We start from the raw sequence: 25,899 nt of genomic DNA, 5'->3' as shown, positions 1-25,899 counted from the left end.
GGAAGTGCGTCGTTGTTAACTTAAATCGCAAAACTTCCTAGTTTAAAGAAGGCCAAACTACAGCTAACCACCGAGGGAGCAGCATCAGACTTCCAGAAAAAGCGCTGAAGGGGACTACTTCAGACCTCCACTTTCATTGCGTCGATTAACATTTGGTCTGTTTTCATCCGATTTCTGCTGTTTTAATGCAGCGTTCTCCTCCTCACCCATTTGATCTGGTTTCATCAGAGGTACTTCTGACATTAGACTGGCTCAGGAGGCATTTCCAAATCCCCTCTGACAACAGAGAAACCTAACTTGTGACTCCCAAGATGAGGTTACTAGACGGGAGCGATCAAAAAGTCTATTGGGAAACAAATCTTTCCTAGAAAATGTTCTTACTGTTTGTACAGTAGCTGGCGTGAAACTTGTCAAACACAGCTAAAAAACCTGAATTGCTTGTAGTGCTAAAATCTCGATTCAGGAAGGAAATTCCAAGTCTTCACTGAGAATTTTCACTGATGCAAAAGGATTTTTGTTCCAGGAATACCACAGTGGATAGGCCCCTGCCTATTACTTCATGGCTCTGAGCGAGCCCATGTACGTACGGTATACTGGTAACCACAGATCCCCGATACCGACAGAGCGCAAGGAAATGTCTGGAGAGTGAAGAGCACCCTTTGGCAAGCCTGATTTTCTGCCTGTGTTTCCATGAAGACCTCTCTCTACACAGAGCTGAAAAGATCTAGAGCGGTGTTAAGGAGCTAACTGCCAAGCTTGCAAGCGCAGTGTCCGACGCAACCTGCTTCTGTAATATCAAATCTCATTTTGGAGGCCTTGAAAATAGCTCCAGCATGAGAAGAGGAAGGGGGAACTAGTGCACCAGTGCAAACCCTCACGTAAAGAGGGTGAGAAGGGCAAGGCACTCGTGGATGACTTCACCAGTGCCACGTCAAGAATATTTGCAGTTTTGTTGCTCACCGGTTGTTGTTGCCCCACCTTGTTCAAATTCCACTCTCTGTGAGCTGAGAAAAAGGAAGGAACCGGGGAACACTCCAAATCTGTGACACATTTCATAACTTACCCAGTGAATACCATTATTATTCATGATTTCCACGCTGGGGGGGTTTAGGTGCCCCTTGTATTAGCCCCCTCGCAGCTCCTTTGTGAGCCGGCTCATCTCACTCCTTTCCATTACAGCCGTTGTCAGAAAGCTATACTGCATCTTCAAGTCTATTAAATAAATACTGCTTCCTGTCTTTTTTAGATAATAATATCCGATGCATATATCAGTTTTCTGCAGGAAGACATTGCAGGCAGTATCTGTAATGGCAGCTGAAGGTGCAGACCCAATTCCAATCCCACTGACGCTGTCGTGCGGCGAGAGTAGTCTTTTAGAAGCCAACAGAATGACACCAAATGCCCGAGCAACGTGCTTCAATGCTTTTACGGCAATAATTTGCCTTCAGTGCAAGTTAAATTGTCTGAAAGGAAGCTGTATGTTTCAATAACCTTGTGCTTGTCTAAGCATGACCGCATAACTAGCAGTTTGCTTAAAGGTCTCTTTTAATAACGATTTGTTACTGGAAGGTGCGTTTCATTCACAGTATGTTTTTGTCACTTATTTCAAGTGGGTTCTTTTATTTAATTGACAAGATAATTCTAGGCAATGTTGTACTTCAGGCTTTTTAAAGTATTTTTTTAGAAAGGTAGTTGTGCATAATTTCAGAAGGCATTTTCAAAATCACGGGGATTCTGCATAAATGGAATTTAAATTAGTCATTAAAAGTAAACCAAGAAAAAAAGAGCAGTCACCTTTCTGACTGTAGAACCAGGCAGCCATTGAATAAAATGATTTGCTAGGAGGCATATGGTTACGAGCACTGGGAATGGATATTTCAAATTTATTTTCAGATTTAACATGGTGCAAATCCATTTTACATAATTTGGATTAAACGCTAAGAGGCCGAAAGACCCTTTGCACAAAGCATCCACGAAACAATAGGAAGGTACTCCCGTCTTGATTTCTGTTTTTTAATCATGCGATGCAAGTACCGTGAGAGAAAAATAGGTAAAATAGCAAAGTAGAGACGTTCTGTATCACAGAGCTCATACATGGCCACTGGGAGATGACATGACGGGTCACGCATTGCAACGTAGGCCTCATCGGCTCTTAGCAGAAACCCTGCCTCGGCAGCGGTCAGTGACAAATTTCTAGCCAGCAGTCAGATATCCCCCCTCGTTCCTCATCCTGCCGCTCTCTGCTGCGTTACCAAAGACATTCTCAATTCCTTACACGCTCGCTTTTCAGATTATCCAGTCTGAGTTCTTGAATACAACAGGCCGTTACATTTCAGTAAGCACACCTTCTAATGACCCAGGCTTAATTTGAAAGCCTCAAGAGATGAAAAATCCCATAATTATCTAATGTGCTGTGAACAAAATACATCTCATTGTCCTTTCCCAGGGCTTCTAAAGTTTACCTTCTTGTATGTCTTTTGCTAAAATCGAGTTCTTTGGGGCCACATCTTTTATACTTTGCATAGGGATAACCATTAACTGTAAATAAGAAAGCATGTCAACCTGTCTATTCTTCCCTTTATCAGACCGTACAAACACAGACTGTCACAAATTATCAGACAGGAGGGTTTTTCCAACTGCAATTGTATAAAATTTCAACCCTCAAGTCTAGTGGATTGGTTATTCTTACTCAAATGACTAGCAGTTGGAGTTCTGGAAGTCTTGCAGAATCTGCCGATCTTACTTTATTTCCTGTGCCAGAAATGGAATATTCCATTTTTTTTCCCCCTTTCTTTCCAAACGATAACTACCTTTGGTCATTGCATGGCCATTGGTGCATGATGTCCTTCTCATCTTTCCCAATAATAATTTATACTTTGTTTCACAAGATAAATTGCTCTGTGCTAGCGTGAACAGAGATGTACAAATTTCCGTGCACAGTGCCACAGATGTTTTCCAAGTAACAGCTGCAGGAACATTTCCAGCATAGTTCTATCTTAAGCTACCATATCCAGGCACATTTCACTAACATACTCTTGATACTTGCCAGAAGAAGTAATTCGGACGCACTTTCTCAGATGTACGGTCAGTAGGTAGCTCTGCCTGTCTGGAAATATCTGGGTCTAACTCAAGAGTTCAAACTGCCTAACCTTGTATTTAGGATCACATATCACACGCTTCCCTAAATACTTACAGAGCATGCAGAAAATCCTCCAACACCTCGCCTAATCTGTGTCTGCTCTCCTCCTGCTGTCACTGCGGCCCGTGGCAAAGCTCCCATCTCCTTCAGCGGAAGAAAAGCCAGGCCATATCAGCAAGGATTCTGGAGTGAGGACAGGAAACGAAGACTGCTGTATCCAGTTGAGCTGCCAGGTGATTTTTAGCGAACAGGAGCATATGTCACTTTTGTAAAATCTGCAACCTTTCTTCTATCCAAAAGAGCGTCAGCGAACGTGATCCTGACCCACCCAGAAAAGTGCAAGTCACTATGTTAGCGGGCGGCAAATTGCCATTTAAAGAGGCATGTATACGAGCGTCACAGAAATACTATACATTTTGCAAGATTATAAACTCCTACGATGCTGATATGAACTCTCCAGGACATAAAATACCCAATTATAGATGACGATGTCTACAGTGAAGTATAACCATAGTCAGGTGATTAAGGTGAACTGCCTTTAAGTAGTCACGTGGAGAAAAGAAAGGAATTTTTATGTCCTGGAAGGGAGAAACGTGAGAAAACCTGTATTAAATGAGCCAGAGAGAATAAATTTTTAAGGTACCGTTACTCGCATTGTCCCCCTTCCTGAAGGCCATGATCAAGTTGCTTTAGCTGAAGGCTTGTTTGGAGTAGGTACGCGCAAGGGTACGCAGCTGGTGTTGCCTTGATTTACCTTGATGCCCGTTCCCGTGCACTTACCAATCGTCTTTGTTCCACAAAACCTATTCAACGTCATTTAACTTCGAAATTAGCCCCGCTCTGAGCAGGAGTTTGGCCTAGAAAACCTCCAGAGGTCCCTTCCAACCTCAGTTATTCTCTGATTTTATGACTATTTGTTGCAGTTGACACCTTTGCGTTTATAATGCCCATTTACTCATTGATCTCGGACTGTGAAAGTAGAAATCCCACTTTCTGCTTCTCCTGTACTGCCGTATTGCCACTCTGTTTTGCTTCTAGCACCATTAAGAAAGGCCGTAAGAAATTCTATTGTAGTTTAGAAAGCCATTCAAGAAAACACCTCTCTCCAAATCAAATTATACAAGAATTAAACTTAATGGCAGATGATGACTATTTGAAGAGAGTTTTTCAAAAACTGGGCACCATTTTATCCTTTAGAAGGGCAGGTCAAAAAGTTTTGGATACAGACAGTTAAACTAAGAAGGATTTTTTCCCCTATAGTAATTTGGATTTGGGCACATAGATCATATATATGAAACAAAATTAAGGAGAATTGTACACGAAATACTACGATCAGCTAGCTGTTCACTGTATCATTCACACTGTCGATACTAAAAGGGTAAAATTGGAAATGCTGGAGAGGAGGAGATACAAGAGATACATTCCGATCTGCTGTTGGCGTTCTCGCATGTTGCGACACGGGTTTCTGACTAGTCATCTATTTTCTAGGAAGAACGATTGATTTACAGGTGTGATCCCTAGGGTGAGGGGCACAGTCTGAAGGTTTTACTATTACCAAGCGAAATGGAACAGATTTGGCATAGATTTAGAACATTTTCCAAATAGTAAAGCAAACCGCACAAGGTATCTGTTCTGGTTGAGAAAATTACATTGTGGAGCTGTTTATTTAGTAAAAATAAATCAGGTAAAAAAGGTTAATTTAGTGCCTGCAGTTCTCATCTCTGAATTAAGCACTGAATGTGAAAGAGGATTTTCATTTGCTAAATGTAAGCATGTATTCCACTGCTCTGGATGGATGTGTCTTGGTGTCTCAAGAAGCTCTGTGGTGGGAGCAGATAGTAAGGGAATCTTCCTCAGCTCAAACAGAAGACTTCTGTTTCCCTAGCAAATAATTTATATTCCTGATTTGAGGAAGAAGTTGCGAGAGACTGTGAGAAAGCAGCGTGGTAACAGCTATGAAGTCCTAAGAGGCCGTGGAGATGTTACACTCGATCTGGCACTCCTGCGATTCAGCTTGTGATGATTTCTAATGTCAACAGACTTCTTCGAATATGCGATTCTGCGGACTTACAATCAAAACCAAGTGGCTACGTACCTGAGACCGCCTCTCCCTGCATGACAGGTGATAGCTGCTACTAACGGAGCCCACTAAAACTGACAACTGACTTAAAAGAGACGGAACAGACTGCACAACTGCACAAGTTGTTGACTGTGCATGCTACACGCAGCCATGGCTGCTCTTTCTGTTATCTTTATTAAAAAATGGATTTAGGTATCAGCGACACTTAGTGTGCAAGCTATCTTTTTTTTGTTGTTGTTAAACTTTTTTTTCCCCCTAAAGCTGACACAGATTTGGACAGGGAATTTAATGTTACTTCTTTTCTCATTTGCTTTGGAAAAAGTAAACCAACGTAGCGTACTTTGGAAAGGGGGCTGCTTGCTCTCTTACTGGCCAGATGCTTCTTCCTGTGCCATGCCAAGACAACAATTTAGCTTCAGTTTCATGCATGGAACAGCTGAATTCTGTTTGTGACACTGAGGCCAGGGTTTGTCTATCCAGCTGCAGTGGAAATCTACATTTTAAGCTGAAAGAAATGAAGGAGCGTGCATCTAGTTTCTTTTTTTTCCTTTGCCACATATTTCAGGAATACCAGAATTTTTTTTTTTTTCAAAGGGCAAATCATTATTGCCTGTAGGAACAAGCATAGCTAATGTATTTATAAGGCAGAACAGTCTTATAATTTGTGTGTACTGACTTTCACACTACTTACTTGGAAAATTAGCATTCCATTGATCGATTCATTGCACAGAAAGGGTAAGATTTGCAAAAATAACTAGCGATTTTGGATAGGTCAGTTTTCACAGAGGTCAAAGACAGTTCAGTGCTCAAACCCATTTCATTCCTCTTTGAAAGTTCCTATGTGCGGATGATTTTTATTTGATGAGCACTTACTCCCAGGAAGCTGAGCAAAGTCTTGTCAAGTAATTTCACCATAAACTACTTTTTAGGATTTGCCTCGTTTCCCTCTGTTGCTTTTCCTGGTGTTCCACAATATCGTTCTACAAACTGTGCCTCTAGACAAAGAAAACAGAGTGTAACTTTCTTCGCAGCTTTTGAAAAACCGCTTCGAGAGAGCCTGTTTCATTACAGTCTTTGGAAAAAAAAAAAAAAAAAAGAGTTCCCTCCAAGAAAAGAAGTCTGTCCGAGCCCTGAGTAAGCCTCAGTATGAGATTTCTTCAGTGCTGTCAGCATACACAGCTCTCCTGAACGCTTCGATGAGCGCTCAGACGCCTCTGCGAAGGCTTCCTCTACCAACGGCCCAAGCTCAGCCTGCCTACGGGCAGGCAGCAGAGACGCTCCAAGCCCTTCCTCTTTCGTGATGAATTTGACTTTCTGACGAGAGCTTTGCAACTCACCAAGTTTTGTGTCTGCGATTGGTTTGGAAAAGAACAATAGGACTTTTTTTTTTTTTTTAAGGTTTTGTGTGTTTTGTTCTTTAAACCAACAACAATATTGCCTTGCCTGGGCTGATCAACGCTTGCTCGCTGTTTTAAAGATCTCAGGTTAGCAATAACTACAGACAAGTTATATAATGGTTGGAGTCAAAGCACAAACACAGGAATAACTAGACTTACTCTGCCACACTACACTGAACTCAACCAACTAAATCCAAACAGCAATTATTATTAAAAAAGTTTGCATGCCTCTAGCCCCTCGGGATATTCAAATGCTTTACAAAATATTTTAATTTAGCCTCACAACCAACCTGACATGAGGGTAAATTTATCCTTGTTCTTAAGTTGCTGCCTGCATACATATTTGAACTCAGCAAGCTTGCTTGCCCGTGCTGGACTTTGCGTGCACGCAAGCTGGGTGGCTATGAAAATGAGTATTAACCTTTGCATCTGTGGGTTTAACTGACTGGTCAAAAGTTTTGCAGTGAATAGCGCTTGGGTCTCCAAAGCAGAACACAGAGCCAAACCACAAGACCATCTGTTTTTCCCTCTGAAGGGTGCTTAAACAGTGCAGATAGAAATGTCTGCTGCAAAGATACATGTCCTTCCCTTTTCCACATACTGGGATTTGGCTGTGAATCTGGGAGCCTCCCTTCTTTCCCTCCACTCAGCGGTAGCAAAATCGGGCATTGCGTAAGCTGAAAGTCGGGTACTACAAATGCCTTATATGTGGGATTTCCTTGTTTCCACTAACGCGGATCTCTCACTGGTGTAATATTTACTGGTTTGTCACCTCCCCAGAGCCCTGTCTGCGTTAAGGCAGTGGCCACCTGCGTAGTTATGCTCACATGCCGTCGCACTCTCTTGGGAGCCAGGCTGGGACACACTTAATCTTGCTATGAACAGAGCAACCCGGACCGCTGTAAGCCCCCTGCACACCCAGACAGCGTACCCCACTGCCTGTGGCAACGCAGTTGTCCTGTCAAGTGTCTTTAAAACAGACGCGCTTCATTTCCGCGCCCCAGGATGAACGGGCCTTCTCCCTGCTCCTGAAGTGTACTTCTTCCTTGGCTGACACGGCACTTCGGGTCTTTATACTGTCCAAAGGCGCCAGATTTTCAGATTTTTGTAGGCTGCGTCAAGCCCCTGCATGCGGAACACCTGCCCGTAATGGTGTAATGGCCTTCCTCCAGGTGCGCTTCATTACATTCACCCGGTAAATTTTTTTTCCTAGGTTGAATATTGCCTCTTTTGCTTCCTCCCCGGGCCACAAGCCCAAACACACAGAGTTCTCGCTGGTTGCGTCCATCTCTTTCTCAGCAGCCTCTCTAAATCCCTTGGCCTTGGCAGCCACTTACTTATGGCAGCCTGCCCACCATAACCCTCAGCTGCTCTGGGCACATGCTGCGTCTTTCTTTGCGGAGCGTGTACAACTGCGCTGCTATTTTGACCCCCGGGTGGTTGTGCTCAGACCTAGGCCACCTCCTACAGAGGCTGGAAGTGGTCCTGGGAGACCTGGCCTTCAGTGACCACCCTGCTAGGATGACCTGCTCTGAGGTGCCTCCTGTTCCAGTTGACTCGCTCCTTAGCCCCCAGGATTTCCTTCGGAAGGAGTATCGATCCAGTAGCTGCCTAGTTTACTGCACTACTTTCAACTCAGTTGGGTGCCGCCTCAACTGTCCCTTCCTACTGCTGCTGAGGACAAAGGACTGTAATCATACATATGCAGCTGAGGGCATATTCAGCACAAGAGGAATAAAAGGAACTCTGCTGCGGTATGTTAGCACTAGAGGTTCCTGCCAAACCATCAATTCCACAGTCTGCTGGTCTGAGGATGTGCCGCACTGCCTCGGGCTCCCAGCGTTGACATGCGAAATGCAATGGGAAGGGCCCTGATGGAAATCCCTGGAGCAAAGAGTCAGAATATGCAAGAACTGCTGTAACTGTGGGAGTGGAACAATCTCGGGACGGTGTCGGTCAGACCTCCAGCAAGAATTTCCCAGCTAGAAGCATCAGCTCAATTATCTTCACTCGGTCACTGCCACAAAATACCAGCGGGCCAACCGATTTTGGAAAACCCTAACAGCTTTACAGGCTTCTTAAACACTGATCCTTAAACAATGAGACCCAGAAGAATTAGAATGAAATTGGGAAAGCTAGAGGAAATGCCAGAGGGACTTGCCCTTCTCTGTGCCTTCTTAGTTCTAAAAGGGATATTCTATTTTAAGATAAAAAACAAGAAAAATGGAAGGGAGCAGCACACAGCAAGCTTGGATTCAAAGAGCAGTTCACCCTATGCATGGAGGAGTCTGGTTGCTGCACCAAAAATAGCATTTCATCGGCGTGAGAGTTACTAGAGAAGGGGTTAAATAAAGCTTATGGCAGATGAATTTTGAGCAAACTCATTCAGAGTTAATTTGTCAGGAAAAAAATAGAAAAAAAAAAATCTATGCTCTCTATACGCTTGATTTATGTCACTATGCTTATGATCTCTAGAGGAAATCCTCCTTGGTGTGCTGTCTGAACAGCTAATAACTACAGCTACTGGAAGGAGTTTAAAGAAAACGAGTTGCCTTTGCTCTGAACTTCTTGCTTTTATCTGTTAATTTCAACCTCTAGTGGTATAGCAAGGTTTTGCCACTCATCTTCGCCGTGCCAAGATTTTCATGCAAAGTATTTATTCTGTAGCTGATCTTTACTGTTGAGTCTTGCAACACACCTCAAGTCCCCTCCGGGGGGACAAAAAAAAAAAAAATTACATTACAAAAAATTTGAACACTCACGAGTTTAGTTGTCCAGTTCTTAAGCTGAGCGGACAAAAGGAAGAAATGGAGCTGTGAGAAAGTATCTCTACTTCCCAGGCGCTTCTATCTTGCTATGTCAGTGGGACTGCCGGAGCGAGCCTGCCATCTGGAAAGGAGAAAAAGGAGAGTAAATCCCTCCTGCAGGCCTTTGTGCTGGGGAAAGGCCTGAGTAAGTAAATAAGTAAATAAAGCAAGCAAATTGCTGTTTACATCTCTCACGGCAGTAAATAAGGCAACTCGAGGGGTGACAGCAAACACAGGCCGGGTGCAGACATCAAAGCAGCCAGAACTCGACGCTTTTACTAAAGCGCCCGCACAAGATGTTTGTAAATAAACGCCTTTGCTTATTGTTTCGCTTTTTTTTTTTAAAGAAACTTTAAAGCTTTAACCCGCTTGCTGCCACAGTGTCACTGAGGGAGGCGAACTGAAACCTCCTTTGAGGCTGGGGCTGCCGGAAGGAGCAGAGGGAAGGCAGGGGAGCGGGGGGCGGCGGGGATCGCCGAGCACCCCCGGCCCTGCCCGGCGGGGAGCGGTGTGCGGGGGGCGGCGGGGCCCGCTGCCCGCCCCCCGGCCCTTCCCCGCTGCCTGCTCCGCGCTGGGACCGCCTCCACTGCCGGCGGGGGGGTCCACTCACCCTCCGCGGCCACCGGCCGGGCAGGGACCCACGACTCCGTCCCACCGGGGGTCGGGGCGGGGGAACCGGGAACCGGAGCCCCCTCAGCGCCGGCACGGAGGCGGCGGCCACCCGCCCCCAGAGCCGCGCAGGCGCGGCGGAAGGACGGCGGAGATGCGATATACCTCCGCGCGATCCTTCCGCCGGGCGGCCCGAGGAAAAAAGAATCCCCCGCGCCCCCCCCGCCGCTCCCCGCCGCCCGCCGACGGGCTCCGCGCCGCCTCCCGCACCGGGGGGAGCCGCTCCCGCGGCGTGGGCGGCGAGCGGCGAAGCGTGTGCCCGCGGAGGGCAGCGGAGGGAGCGGGGGGGGGGGGGGGGGCGAAGGGAGCGGCGGTGCTGCGGCCGCGAGGCCCGGCCGCCTCCAACGGCCGCCCCCAACGGTCGCCGGCGTTGTCCCCCCCCGTGGTGCTGAAGGCAGCGGCCGCCCCGCCCGCCCGGGAGGCGGGGACGGGCTGAGGGGGAGGCGGCCCCGCCGGCCCTTCTTTCCCTCCCCTGCTCCCCCCGGGAAGCGGCTGGCTGCGGGCTGCCTCTCGCTCCCCCCCCTCCCTTTTAATTTGTATTTTATTTTATTTTAACCCCCCCTCCCCCCCCCGCGCGGCGGCGGCGGCGGCGGCGGCGGCCCGCCTCCCCCCCCCCCCCCCCCCCCCAACATCGTCCCGGTCGCCGCGGCCCCGCCATGGCGACATGAGCCCGCCGGCCGCCGCCGCCGCCGCCGCCGCCCCGGACATGGGGCCCGCACGGTGCTGAAGCGCCGCGGGGGAGCCCCGCCGCCCGTCACCCCGCCATGGGGTGCTGATGGCCGGGCCCCGCCGGGCACCCCGCCGCCGCGCAGGGGAGGTGAGCCCGCGGGGCGGGAACGGGGCCTGAGGGGATGGGGGGGGGGGGGGAATCCCCGCTACGGGAGCGGGGGTGCGGGGTGGGGTGGGGGTGTGCACGCGTGTGCAAGGCAGCGCGGCAGTGTGAGGTGCGTGCAGCGCACCGGTGCGGTGCGGCCGCAGCCTCGGTGTGCAAAGGCGTGTGCAAGCGCGCGGGCGGTGCGCCGGAGGGTGCAAAGCGCGGGCGCCCGCGCGCGTTGCACGAGAGCGTGCAAAGCAAGCCCGCGCGGGTTGCGCGAGTGTGCAAAGCCGGTGCGTTGCACCAGAGTGCGCGAAGGGCGGGCGTTGCACGACAGCGTGCAAAGGGCGGGCGCCCGCGCGCGTTGCACGAGAGCGTGCAAAGCAAGCCTGCATGCGTTGCACGAGAGTGTGCAAACCAAGCCTGCCTGCACGCGTTGCACAACAGTGTGCAAAGCGCGGGCGCCCAGGTGCGCTGCACGAGAGTGTGCAAAGCAAGCCCGCATGCATTGCACCAGAGTCTGGAAAGCGTGGGCACCCGCAGGCGTTGCACGAGAGTGTGCAAAGCAAGTGCACAGGCGTTGCACGAGAGCGTGCAAAGCAAGCTTGCGCGGGTTGCGCGAGTGTGCAAAGCCGGTGCATTGCACCAGAGCGCGCAAAGGGCGGGCGGCCGCCGTGCGTGTCGCACGAGAGTGCACAAAGTGTGGGCGTTGCATGACAGCGTGCAAAGTGCGGGTACCTGCGCGCGTTGCGCGACAGTGTGCAAAGCAAGCCTGTCTGTGGGCGTTGCACAAGAGGGTGCAAAGCACGGGCGCCCGCGCGCGTTGCACGAGGGCGTGCAAAGCAAGCCCGCATGCATTGCACCAGAGTCTGCAAAGCGTGGGCGCCCGCAGGCGTTGCACGAGAGTGTGCAAAGCAAGCCTGCCCGTGGGCGTTGCACAAGAGGGTGCAAAGCGCCGGCGCCCGGGCGCACTGCACGAGAGAGTGCAAAGCAAGCCCGCATGTGTTGCACAAGAGTGTGCAAAGCATGGGCGCCCGCAGGCGTTGCACAAGAGCGTGCAAAGCTAGTGCACAGGTGTTGCATGAGAGCGTGCAAAGCGCACACATTGCACGAGAGCGTGCAAAGCAAGCCCATGCAGGTTGCACGAGTGTGCAAAGCCAGTGCATTGCACCAGAGTGCACAAAGCACAGGCGGCCATGTGCATTGCACAAGAGTGTGCAAAGCAAGTGTGCATGCATTGCATGAGAGTGTGCAAAGCACGGGCATTGCACGAGAGTGTGCAAAGCATGGGCATTGCACAAGCGTGCAAAGCAAGCGCACGGGCATTGCGTGAGAGTGTGCAAAGCGTGGGCGTTGCATGAGAGTGTGCAAAGCAAACGCACAGGCCTTGCACAAGAGTGCAAAGCGCGGGTGTTGCACGAGAGTGTGCAAAGCAAGTGCGTGCGTTGCACAAGACCTTGCAAAGCACACGCGCCCCGTGCAGCCTGCAAGCCGTGCATTGTGCACCTTGCGCACCGGGCGTGCAAAACGTTACGCGTGGAACGCTCCTGGGCGCCATGCAACACTCCTGTCTGTATGTCTGTCTGCGCGTGCAAGGCCTGCACGCCCGTCGCACGCGGGTGCGCAACAGCAGCGGGAGCGTGTGCAGTGCACGCCGTGCCCCCATCCCGTCCCGTGGGTGCCCGCGAGCGTTGTGGGGCCGAGCAGCGCATCGGTGCCCCAGGTGTGACTCCCCGTCACGGCGCGGGGCTCTTCGCGGCGCGCGTCATTTGGTTTTGTTCTCTTGTCTTGGTGGATGTCGCAGCGCTGCGCCCTCCTCCCTCCCTTCTTCGCCCTCCCACCGGCCATGGAAGAAGTTTCCTTAAAAGAAGAGTGATGGTGTGCTTTGTAAATCTATCTCCAAAGGGGTGAAATAAAGGAGTGAGGTTACCGTCCGTTATTTCATGCCGGTGGTAAAAAGCAGACTTGCAAAAAAAAAAAAAAAAAAAAAAAAAAAAAATCCTCCTGAAAACTTGTTGAACACAGAAGAACCTGTTCCCTTATCCTCCCCTTTTGACCCTGTGAAGGAGGGGGGGAAAGGAACAACCCTGCATTTTCCTGCTCTTAAAAGTAAGGGTATTAGAAGGCAGAGTGCTTCAAGCCTGAATTTTAAAAAGGTGCCATTGCGTGCTCCCAGAATATCCTTTCCACAGCATACTGTGACAGCCTGTACATGGCACAGCCCCTTTCAAAGACCAAAGGGTGAGATTTTTTTTTTTTTTTTTTATTTTTAAAATTAACCAAATATTTCCGGAGCGTATCTCACCTTTTCCTTGCCGCAGTGGCAGATGTGGCCAGGGCCCCCCACTCCCCTGGGGCTACCCCCCAGCTGCAGCCCCAATTTAAAGCCGGGGGATGCGTGTGCAGGTACACACGGAGCCCGGATTTTGCACGGTGAGGCTGGGTAGGAGTTTGTCTCTCAAAAAGCAAATCACGGCACCTTTTCCTTGTCTGGAGGGGTTGATTTTGGATTCCTGCAAGTGATTCAGTTTTGTTTTTAAAGTAGTTTGGCTTGCTTGTAAAGCTGAGGGCCGGCTCGCTCTCCTCTGTGCAGGCACAGACCCTGGCGTGGGATGCGGGAAGCTGATCTTTTGGCTTCTCCCCAGCAGGAACTGAACTTTCACATGGTGTGTGTGTGTATATATATATACACACACACTTCTAATTATCCTTCACCCCTATGTAAGAGCTTGTGTATAGTTTGATATGGCAGAACTGGTCTTAGATGCTCTTTTTACGGTGTCCATTCTGTGTTCTTGCAGAGTCCTGTGCTTTGTTTGCTCTGGGTCGTTATTTAAAAATACTCTGAGATTGTTTCTCTCATTGCTCTATCGGGAGCATCTCCTGCTGGGGCTGGGCTTTCCCATAGTTTCACGTTTGGGATGTGACGGGGCTGCAGCCGGAGTTGATGAGAGCCGGCGGTGAGCAGAGCAGTGCTCCTGCGGGCTGTTTCTGCTCTGGTCTCGCCATCGGCGGCCGTTCCCGGATGCAGTTGAGGGCATCGACGTGCCTCAGTGCAGCCGGAGGTTTGCTGGCTGCTCGGAGAGCGCAGCCTTGGCCCCACAAAGATCATCGGCCCTGCCACGTGCCCCGGCCTTTGCCAGGAGCGCAGTCTGGGGCCAGCTGCGCAGCCTTCCCTTCTGGACTCTTCTGCACAACCAGGTGGTGAAGGGGAGTTGGGGTTGGTTCAGGTGTAGTTTTAGGGAAAGAGTCGTAGCTCAGTGGTCCGTATCCCTCCATCCGAGAGGCCTCGGGGTGACTTTGTCTGAGGGAATGGACAAGTCAGGTGTGGGGACCTATGTTTTCCAGGGCAATGCAGTATCCAGAGCTGTGGGTCTGCCATTTTATATTAACACTTTGGTGCAATTGACATTTACTTTCTAAAACAGGCTATTTTCCTATTTTCAGATTATTTGTTACAGTAGTATTTACAGACATTTATCAATTTAAATAGACTTCAGTCCAAGCATGAGGCAGTTCAATGCTGCTACCTTTGCTTGTGTCACTGTCCTGGGATAAACTTAAGTCAGTAGGTGGACCCAAGTGTTGAGCTTTTTACAGCTTTGAGCATCTCCCCCACAATAACATTCTTTTACCTTTTCCCTTCTCCAATTTTCTGTGCTCAGCTGCTTCTTAGCATACCTGGTGCAGGCAACAAAAAGGAGAATGTGAGCGGTGTTCGTGTGGTGGAACATGCCTTCCCCCAGGCCCTGTGTGAAATTTGCTTTCCTTTGCACACCTGCAGGAATGCACTGGTCAAAGCAGTAATTAATCTTGACCTCACGCTGAACTGGCTTTTTGGGAGCACATATAGTCACAGGTTTTTACATGGCACCTTTTAGGAAATAAGATTAGGTGCAGCTGTCATGCTGATGTAAATTATCCATCTCAACTGGGTGATAGAATGGATAGGTACACAGTCTGCACTTTATTTCACACTGCTCCGTAGCCTGCCAGAGATAGAGCTTAAAAAGGCTGGGCGAGACCAGCAGCTTCAGGAAAACTAGATATCGTATTTTGACCACCAAATGATAACCCTTAGGACTCTGTTGCCCAAGTAGGGAGCAAAATGTGAGTAAAGGACAAGGCATGCATCTCCAGACTGAGTAAAACACGGTTGTGGTATCTGAAGGTGCTCCCTTGTGAGATGCAAAATGGGTGCCTAGAGCTAACCTGCCCAGGAACAAATTGTGGCTGTTTTCCTTTGCTCCCATGACTTCGTGGGGCGAGAGAAGGTACAAGCCCAGGTACTTCTCACCAGGACACTCCGATGAAGCAGCAGGAAATCCAGGCTGGCCATCAAGGAGGTGGATTTCAAGGGGAATTCTGGTTCACTGAGAACAGATAGTAGTTTCTTTGAGAATTTAGCACAATAATAGCTATTTTCAAATGCCAAAAAAGCAAGGTGGAGTCATTCAGATGGAAGGAAAGTCTCAGGTGTCTCCAATCTCAGTATGAAACAGATGTGGTCTGAAATTTTCCCTTCCTGTCTGTTTGCTAACTGCAAATATTATCAACACTGGTTTATTAACCATAACGGGTATTTGCACTTGCGATGCAATAAACCCATCTAAAAGCTCACTCGTGAATAACATGTTACTGCAGATACTCCATTTTGCTCATCAGCCCAGACATCAAACATTTTCTTCACCGGGATGATGGGAGGTGCTGGATAAACCCATTTGCCAGAGGCTTTTGCGCCTTTTTGGTGGTATTTTGCTGTATACAGCAAGATCCTGTTCCTTGGCTGGCGTAGCTCTTGACTACAGCGATCTGTTAGACACAAACTTGGCTCCCAAAAACTTCAACCTTTACCTTCCTAACAATTTTGACTGTAAGTCTTGGGGTTCAGCTGCCCCTAACTGCTGCCATGCAGCTGAAAAGCCTGCTTCCTTTAAGGATGCTGCAATAACGTGACCATCAAATGCAGCTTCGTCTTCATCGATGAAAGCACCGCAAATGTGTCTGTACTTGCATTGGTAGGAGCAAAGGGGGACTTCGCACAACAGGCTTTGTGGAAGCAGCAGCAGAACTGGCTGCCATTACATACTGCCTCAGACATACTGTTTTCTCTTTATCAGTACCCCCACCTCCCAAAGTTTCCTTCCCTGGGTTTATTTTTGGCCGAGGACTGTTGGTTTTAGGCTGTCCAGAACTTGGGACAGCAAGGCTGTTGCATTCATATGGGTTGGGCGGGGAGGATGAGTACATCGGGAAGAGCCAGGACTGTGCCTGTGCCATCCTATTTTTGCGGACAATTGGAATTAGGTCCTTTTCGTTATTGTCTCAACAAGAGGCTAATTAGTCAGCAAGCTTGAGCTCCTGGAGGATAATTAAGCTTTATAACTGTGGGTTCTCTTTGGTTGATGAGAAAGAGGAGACAGTACCCTCAGAGCCTAAGAATGCTGCTCTGCAGCTACTGTGCTGTACCTCATAATTGATCTATTGTTTCAACAGCAGATAATTCCTCATTTCCTCGTAATTACCTCTTTTTAGTGCCTCACACTGTATCCTGATATTAGCTGTAATCACTGATAGTTTACCCTGAAGCCAATCAGAATCTGCAAAGTAAAATCTTGGCCTTCGTGAGCATTTATGCTTTCAGATACAATTCTCCTTTGTTGTTGTCAGGAGGAATCAAGCCATTGTAGTTGCACATTTTTTGGATGTGGGTGTTGAGCTGGGTATAAACTTGTTGGGCTTTGTTGCTGTTCATTTATGTTAATGACTGACTACTGCCGAAAGACAAAAAGAACTACTGCTGAATCCTGTTTCTGTGTTTTTGCCCATAGAAGCATTGTATTTATTTGGTTTCAGGGGATTACATTACTCAAAAGGTGGTGCAAGATGCTTTAGGTTCTGAATGCCTGTTGGCCCTTGCCTGTAGAGAGTTAGCTTTTATGAGCTTGAAAGCCTCTGGCCCTATTTTATGAAATTACTGCTCACTCTCATACTTCATGAGCTTGATTTTCCTCAGAGTGACTCCCTTCAAGTTACTGCTGATTTATACCAAGTTATATTGGTGACAGGAGAAATGAATCATGCTCTGCGTGTGTTGCTTTTAGGAGACTAGCAGTGAGACATTACATAATGCCAGGTTTGGTTTGCCCCCTCCCCCCTCCCCTTTTTTTTTTTTTTAAAGCCTTCCTGCTCTGCTTTCAGCATTTGCTGCCTGAAGAACTGATGAGCTGCTCTGGCATACAGCTGAGCCCTCAAAACCATGCTGCTTTGAACCTAAAGCCTTTAAGATCACAGAGTGGTTGAGGCTGGAAGGGACCTCTGAAGGTCATCTTGTCCCAGCCCCCCTGCGGAAGCAGGGCCACCTAAAAACAGTTGCCCTGTACCACATCCAGATGCCTTTTCAAGTATCTCCAAGGATGGAGACTCCATGACCTCTGCCAACGCTCACAGTACAGCAGCATTCCTGATATTTACAGGGAACATCCTGTATTTAATTTCCTGCCCCTCGCCTCTGGTCCTGTCACTGCGCACCACTGAAAAGAGCCTGGCTCCGTCTTCTTTGCATGCTCCCTTCAGGTGTTCATATATATTAGCAAGATTCCCCCCGCCCCAAACCTTCTCTTTTCAGGCTGAACCATCCCAGCTCTCTCAGCCTTTCCTCATAGGAGGGATGCTCCAGTCCCTTCATAACATTAGGGGTTCTTTACTGGACTCTCTCCAGTATGCCCATGTCTTTCCCATTCTGGGAGCCCTGAACTGGACACAGCACTCAGGCATAGCCTCAGCAGTGCTGAGCAGGGGGAAGGGGAAGGGTGACCTCTCAGTCTGCTGGCAACATTCCTCCTAAGGCAGCCCAGGATACCACTGGCTTTCTGTGCCAGAAGGGCACACTGCTGGGTCGTGGTCAACTTGGTGTCCACAAGGACCCCCTGGGCCTTTTCTGCAGAGCTGCTTTCCAGCCAGACACCCCCCAGCATATCCTGGTGCCCGGGGTTGCTCCTCCCCAGCTGCAAGACTTGGCACTTACCCTTCATGAGGTTCCTGTCAGCCCATTTCTCCAGCACGCTGAGGTCCCTCTGGATGGCATCGTGATCCCCTGGCATATCAGCCACTCCTCCCCGTTTGGAATCACCTGCAAACTTGCTGAGGGTACACTCTGCCCCATCTCCCACATCATTAATGAACACATTAAGCAGGACTGGACCCGGTGTTGTCCCCTGGGGTACACCACTATGACCACCTCCAGCTAGACTTTGTGCCACTGATCACTGCTCTCTGGACACAGTCTTTCAGCCAGTTTTCAGCCCTCCTCGCTGTCTGCTCATCCAGCCCCTACTTTCACTACCGTGCCCAGATTTTGCTTAGTCTTCCCTTTGTCACCTGTGTGCTTATAGAAGCCCCTCTTGCCTTTGACATCCCTTGCCAGATACAGTTTCAGCTGGGCTTTGGCTTTCCTAACTTCATCCTTGGCTGCTCAGGGTTTCTGTATTCCTCCCAGGTTACCCAAGGAATCACTCATTACAGTCACTCACACCTTCTTAGAGGCCTTACATGGTTCAGGGTCAGGTGGCCTGTATCTTTTCCTTAAAGGCACATCTGGCTCCCCTTTAACTTCAAGGGTGGTAAACCTGTTTTGTAATTGTAAGCCCTTAGGTGGGGCAAGAACCTTCCTTTGAGTGCCAAAAGTCACCAGCTTCCAGCCTTCCACTTCTCCAGGGGTTTCACTTACCTTGATAGTGACGGTAGGCACTGCCTGCTTCTCTGTTGCAGATGAGGTCTGAGGCTCTTCAAGCTGCCGAGTCCCAGAGGAGATCCTGTCTGTCACCCACAAAACTTCTCTGATGCTGCACAGCCTGCTTACTTTTTCCTATAATTCCTTCACTTGGCACCACAGCTCCTTCAAGACAACATACCTCCCACAGGACAGAGGGCCATCTCTCCCAGTAGCAGCAAGAGGCCCTGGACACTCCCTGCAGCCCAGTGCTTGGAGGGCTGCACCCACCACCCAAAGCTCTGCCTGCATCAAAACCTCTACCCTGGCAGGGGCAGCTGTTCCAGCATCTGCTGGGGGAACAGCCCCGTGGTGTGCCACTACTGTACCTGCAACTGGTTTATGCTGGAACAGATCTAGCCAAGTCCCCCTTCACAGCAGCCTCTTAAATAAGCTTCTGCATTTGGTGGTGGTGCTTTGGGCCTGGCTCTTATATAGACCTCACCCAAGCACTGGCTAAAACAGTGCTTGACCCTCCCTCATTAGGGGGGCAGCTGCACCCTGGGTCAAGGGCAGCTGGTCATGCTCATTAGAAGCTTCTAGAGCTTCCTCAGGCCCATGGCCTTGTGGCTTCCCTTACCTCATCCTTGCTAGCAAGAGCAGCACCCTCAAGTTTCTCAGAGGGTTCCCAGGTGTTCCCTAATGATCCTCGACCTTGTCCCCAAAAGATCCAGAAGGTCTCGTTGGACTGGTGATCTTAGAGATCCTTTCCAATCTTAACGATTCCTAGTTTTTATTTTCATTAAAGAATAATCCAGCCACCAAGCCAGGAAACATGAAATTACTACTCTCCCCTTAACTGCTTTAGTGGTGGGCTTGGTAGTGTTAGGCTAATGGTTAGACTGGATGATCTTAAAGGTCTGTTCCAACCTAAACGATTCGATGGTTCTGTGGTTGCCTCTGGCAGCTGTGCTTGTTCCTTTGCTGACAGTGTACAGACAACTTGGTACAGGGCTCAGCCGTTGCTTTCTGAGATTTACCCGTCATTTAGGTTGGAAACAGCATAAAAACAACGGGCGTCATTTTGGCAAACACTCGTTTGTAGTTGCTTTATACCTGTCTCGTGCTTCAGTTCTGAACAAGGAGGTAGCACCGTCATTTTCGGCGTATGACCGCAAATCGTCCCGTACGAGGGCTGTCCGCCCTCGATGCGATACCCCAGTGCACACAATAAAGGCTCACATTCCTGACCTGGCAGCACGGCTGTTTCTGAGCGTTGAGATCTGCCTGCCGAACAATAGCAGGGCCCGTTCCCACCGAAACGTTAGCCCCAGTCCCTTGGCTGATTTTAATAAATGTTGTGAGGAGTTTACGTCTCCAAGAGGCATCTTGCGTGCGTATCAGCAGCCAGATGATGAGCCCACGGTGTTGAAAGAGTATAAAATTTAAGCGTTTCTTTTGCAAGTGGTCATAAAATGTCATAGAGGGGTTTTGGTTTGCAAGGGTTTTGGTTTTGCTTAATTTAATCCGTGCAAGCAAACAGCCTCCATCAGTTAATAACTTCTCCTTTGATTTTTAGGTTCAAATAAACCAAAATCTCAAAGCAGAACTCATGAAAGTATATTGAGTTTCATCTCCTCTTTGCATCAAACGCATACGTTATGCAGCTGGAGCTGGTCTCCTAGGGCTGGATTCCGAGTTTACCTTTTATCCCCAGTTTACTTGGTATGCTGCCACGCACTGCCTCAAAAGGGAAAAGAGCTGTGATTGAAACAGCTTGTTTGCATCGCTCGCGAGCTGTGGCACAGAAAATTGAAGCCGTTGCTGACCAAAGGCCTTTCTGGGCAAATGCTGCTTGGACGGACTCATCTTGGCAGTCGCCGAGACAAAAAGGAAATGCAAACCTCCTCCGGCATTTCCAACCGGAGCCATTAGAAAGGGGGTAGGGCAGGCATGGGTCTGGAAGCACGCCTGTCTCGCCAGGAGGGAAGAATGGTGATATTGTCTGAAAGTTCAGTCAGGAGTTCATCTTCCACCTTGTTTTTTAAAAGTCCCTACTTTGGAAAATGCCATTTAAGCTTCCCTTACATAGCAAAACCCTGGTGTCAATCATGAGGCTTGGGGAATGAAGTACAGCAGAGATTTCTTAGAACTAGTCTGGTTTATGGTCCCCGGGTGTAGGAGAGAAAAGGCTGGGCAGCAGGCATAGGTATTACAAAGCGGTGGCTGCTGTAAAAAAGAAAAGGAAGAACGACTCAGGCTTGTACCTGCAGAAACCGCCTAAGTGACAGCCGTCAGGCAGCAGCTTTGCACCACCGCCGTCACCAGTGGCTCTGTGGCACCCTCCCTCCCATTTAAAAATGCCCTCATCCAGGCTTTTTTCTTTTTTTTGCCCTGAATTACTCCCCCTGTTTTCTTCACGATTTTTTTTTTTGCTGCCCTTAGGGAATACTGTGAAGAACCGAAGATGTTTATGTTTTCTACCGCACTGCTCTATGAATCTAAACGTGTTTATGGTGCTGTGACAAATTCCATCTGGGCTTTCTTTTTTGAACAGACTAGAAATAGAAGATGGTGGTGAGAAGAGCGTACTGCTGCTGGTCATGATGCAGCCCTCTCCAGAGGGCTCCTGCTCCTCCTCTGTAGTTGCTAAATAGGCCCTGGGATTTCTGTTTCAAAACAGACTTAAAACGCCTCCCTTCCCTCCCATCAAAACATTGCTCTGCGTTCTCTTTTTGCAGTTTGCAGACCTGTGTTTTTAACCGGTGGGTTTCTTTAATAAAATGTTTGGAAAAATTCTTCAGTTTGGAAAACCGGCACTAAAATGAGGTCAACTTTATTTGCGCTCCCAGGAAAAATCTGGTTGGAGGAAAAGAAGTGGCGAGTGTGTGATGTACATGAGCCTGCCTGGAGGATGCTGCCAAAATATCTCACAGACATGCCTTTGTAGCAGGTTGTGGGAGTTAGCTCTGGGTGAGTCACACAGACAAATGGCAAGGGCCCTCTTCGGTTCCCAGCCTGAATAAAATTACCTCTTTCCGAATTTAAGTCTGTTGGCTGGCTTATACACAAGTCAAATACGCTCCTTGTTAAAAGTGCAATATCATATGCGTACCTGTGGTATATTTGTGTTTGATACGAACGCATTTCTCATGGGGGAACGCGTTCTTATTTTAATGTATATTAGTATTCCCTCCGTAGAAGTCAAGTTCGTTGCTTCAAATACACTTGCTTATTTAGATGTTGACATTTGAAACTATATTCCCAAACATCTTTTTCCCACTCATTAACGTGAAAAAGCTCATATATTGTCTCACAACTCTGTCAAGCTAGTTCCAGTAACCGGGCTGTAACAGGATTGACGTTCTACAACTCAAAACACTTCGTCTTCACCCACGCCGGCCCTCCGCTTATTGCTATGGCATCAGGTTGGGCTTTGGAAAGTTGAAAAGATGGAAAGCTAGGCATTGATTTCCAGGAGTGAGGCATTCACGGGGAATTTTACTCTCTAAACCACAGAAATGTTGTCCTCTTAGAACTGTTATGTGGCACAGGAATAATGTAAAAGTAGTTTATGCCTGCTGCTTTTTTTCTTCTCAGATGTAAGCAACGCTGTAGGCATTTACCTCTGCCCGGCATAAATTTCCAGACTGCTTTACTGACACTGGGTGAGGAAAGAGTTAAGCTAAGAGAAAGCCCCAGCTACTAAAATTAAAAACAAAATCCATCCCACCCACCCCCCCGCCGCCCGCAGCTTTGAAATTTCTAATCGCAACTTGCAGTTAGATGATTTCTTCTAGCAGTGCAAACTATGTTTTGATCATTTGAAATCACAGATGGCTGGCTGGAGCTCGGAGGAATTCGGTCTCCTTCCTCTCTTCCTTCTGCTTCGCCTTCCTCCCCCGCCCAGAAAAGTCTGTTTTCAGGTCATCTGTAAGATTCTATTATTGCTTGCTAAAGCTGAAACAGATTTGGCTGCTGGGCGCTGAAAATACCTACAAGGTCTGCAGAAATGCGTGTGGTGGTTCAGCTCTGTTGGAATTACCCCTCTTGTCCAGAATACCCACCTGGATTTATGCACAAAATAAAGAGAACAGTTTTTAGGCTGTCTCTAGTTCTAGGAATCTTGTTAATTGTTTATGAAATGATCTATATTTAAAAAAAAAACCAACCCAAACCAAAACAAACCAAAAAGACAACCCACAACCAAAACAAAAGAGGTTTTTATTATTGCCCTGAATGATTTCAGTGATCCTATTTACAGTGCAGTTGTATTGGCACAGCTGAATTGCAACTGGAGGCAGGGGAAAATCAGGAACTGTGTTATGAGCTTGTTCTGCCAGTGGGTAACGCGTTGCTGTAACTGCATCTTTTGTCTGCAGGAGGCACTTTTTATTGTCAGTGCAAGTGATTACAAAGCCTGAAAAAAAAAAAATTCGACTATTTTGCATCCTACACAGATGCACACCCCTCCCCAAACCCTAGAAGTGTTTCTGGCTAGGTAGCTGTCAGCCCCAATTACTGCAGACACAAAACTGCTTTTGAAAACTGTAGCCTGCAGCACTTAACAGAGTAAAACTTCTCTGGGGAAACTGAAAGTACCTCTTTGAGTAAGGTTAGCTATAAACTTGGATCAAAAAGAGAGATCTTTATAAGCTGGGTTACATTTTACAGACCTAGTCGGGGTATTTTTAATGGATAAGCAGGTGATTTTTAATGCCTCTCACAAGTGAAAACCTCACACCAAAGTTTTGACTCTCTAATTTCAGAGCAAGATTCAACCTGCAGCTTGTGACCTTGCTCACAGGAGACGTCAAAACAAAGCCAAGGGGTTGACTTGGCTCACTTCTCCTTTACTAACTTTCCAACTGTTTTTTAAAAAGTTTCAGTGTAGCCAGTTGGTCTCCCAGTGAAGATTAAGAAACTTTAAGAACTGTTTGAACAGTGGTTTAAAGACTCCCAAAGTGACCACAAGGGGGAAAAAAAAAAAACCAAACCACACCACCCTGGAGCTAAAGTTTAATTTTAAATTGGGGAAACAGAAGCAGAAAGCTAGGGTGAGTTAGTGTATGGTGACCATCACAGCTTCGGCAGTTCCTCCGGTCGCAGGTCTCTCGGACTTGGTCGCAGAAAAACGCGTACAAGTTTTTGGCTGGAGCAAATGTTTGCTGTCAGGGCAGGCTCAGCCCTCCTGTTGGTACTGCAGCTCTCTGCACAGATACCTGCTACGTTGACAAGTATCTTTACTGCTGCTGTGAGCCTTGATGTTGCTTTTCTGCCACGCTCAGGTTTTATCATCTTGGTCTGAGCAGAGAGAAGAGAGTCCGGTCCCTCTGTGGTCTTCACCCGACTTCCACGCGCTGGATTTTGGAAAGCTTGTGCCGGCCGTCCCGTTTCTCATCCTCTCGGAGCAAGTGCTCGCTCTGCAGTGACTTCCTTGTGTTTTGTGAAGCACTGCATACATGTAGAGCATGCTGGCATTTTTTTTAAAAATGGCATGCATTTATCTGATTAAGAGCTATGTAAATTTAGATGCAAACTCGTTTCAGCCCTCGGGGTGCTTGGCGAGTTGCCTGGCGTGCTCTCGGTGCTGGAAAAGTCTGTGCACCACTGTTGCTCCAAGGGAAACTTTCAAGCGCGTCATTCCTCTTCTTTTTTTCCTTATAAAGGTTATTGTGCCTCAGCCCTCACTGAATTACCTCCCTAGTTCAGAAAGGAAAGGTTATTTTCCCCTCTGTTTTCCCTTTGGCAACTCAAGAAAAGCTGCTGTCACTGCTCACTAAAAATGTCCCCTGCAGGGCCATTGGTATTTAAGGGTGCTCCAGGGACACCCCTGAGCTCTCTGCTGGGGCCACTGACCGGTCGAGGCAGTACAGGGACAACCTAAAAGGGGAGCAGGGTGACTAAAAGATCTTTTCTGGGCCCAGAGGCCTGTGAAACCCATTTGTGTTGTAAATACAGTGGGAAAGTTTGTCAGTCGCAACAGAAAAAAAAAAGGTGCCTGAGGATGCTCACTGTGGCCTGAAATTTTTCATGTGATTTGAGAGGTGGGTAATTACTCTCTCTGTCCTGCAGAACGAAGAAAGGACCATCAATATTTCATATTAGGAGATGTGGTCGAGATAAATATAGCTACTGCGTTTGCTCCTCAAGCGCGCAGCGAGGAACTCGCTGTCCCCGGCTTTGGCCTCGCCGCCGGTTTGGCCCAACTTTGGGTCTGGTCCTAAGCTCGCCGTTTTTCTCCGTGCGTGTATTTCACCTTGTGCGACGCCGAGCGCTCGCGCACGCCTTTCATCGCCGTCTTCTCCAGGTGTGGCCTGAGAGGCTGCAGCTGATACCCTGTTGGATGTTACCCGGTTAGTATTACCTGGTACGTAGCAAGTGACGATCTGCAGGCTCAGTTGAATAATAAATGAATAAAGAAAAAAAAAAAAAGCATCTTTTGCTCTGCACAGGCCTGGAGAAACCCCTTTTCTGCAGCTCTTGAGTTGCAAGGTGGGAAGGCTATGCTCCCCGGTGCGGGGTCCCCCAGCTCAACCAGACAAAATAAATATTTCACCTGCACCTGCAGTTTGAACTGCTTTTTTCCATCGGTGCCGGGGTGCAGCCCTCATCACCGCTTTCCTCATTTCCCAGGGCTTTACACCTCCTTTGGAAGAGCTGATGGCTCTGGAAATGGTGACTGATGGTGGCCTTTGGGAACCAGCCCAGCCCACGGGGAAATCTGGGGTGGCTGATGGGGGGATAATGAGGTGCTAATGAAGCCCCTGGGGGAATGAGCTGGGAATGTGCATCCCTGTTTCCCCTTCAGCTTCTCCGGCAGCCCCATTTCCAGTGGGATCAGTGTGGTCAGGATCATCCCGAGGTTTAAAAAAAGACACGCAAGAATGAGTAAATGCACATAAACAAGCTGCAGTTCAAGCCACGGTTCTGTTTAGAGGAACGTAGTTTCACCTCTTCGCAGGCAGTCTCCCCCTCTTGTCAAAGAGGGGAGCTTTTAATAGGGATTTTTCAGTCCACAGTGATACCCAGTTAGCCATTGGGGGGCTGACGGGAAGTGATTTTGAGAGATGCTGCAGAGCATTTTGAGCCCTTTCAGGAATCGTGGCTCTGAGGTGTTCCCTCCAGCCAGAAAAATCTGTATATGGCCCCAGTCACCTTGAGTCATTACGCTGACGGGCTGGAAACCTTCTGTGGGGGAATGCCAAGCCAGTACAGCCTCTCCTTTGTTCACGGGGAAGCATTTGTTTTATAAAAATCTAATATAAAAGGGGTTTCTGTT

At 48.4% G+C, this 25,899-nt stretch overlaps 1 long non-coding RNA gene across 1 annotated transcript; it reads right to left on the bottom strand.

The window, feature by feature from the left end:
• Positions 1 to 1,945: 1,945 nt before the first annotated feature.
• On the bottom strand, positions 1,946 to 10,065 carry LOC142593441 (uncharacterized). The gene is made up of 3 exons (XR_012831018.1): positions 10,034 to 10,065; positions 9,379 to 9,505; positions 1,946 to 3,458 (listed from the first exon to the last, which is right to left on the bottom strand). It is a non-coding gene; the product is annotated as an uncharacterized LOC142593441 (long non-coding RNA).
• Positions 10,066 to 25,899: the final 15,834 nt, after the last annotated feature.

The sequence above is a fragment of the Pelecanus crispus genome, chromosome 4, assembly GCF_030463565.1.
Source record: "Pelecanus crispus isolate bPelCri1 chromosome 4, bPelCri1.pri, whole genome shotgun sequence".
Lineage (NCBI taxonomy): Eukaryota > Metazoa > Chordata > Aves > Pelecaniformes > Pelecanidae > Pelecanus > Pelecanus crispus.
This window is presented reverse-complemented; position numbering and strand designations above follow the sequence as displayed.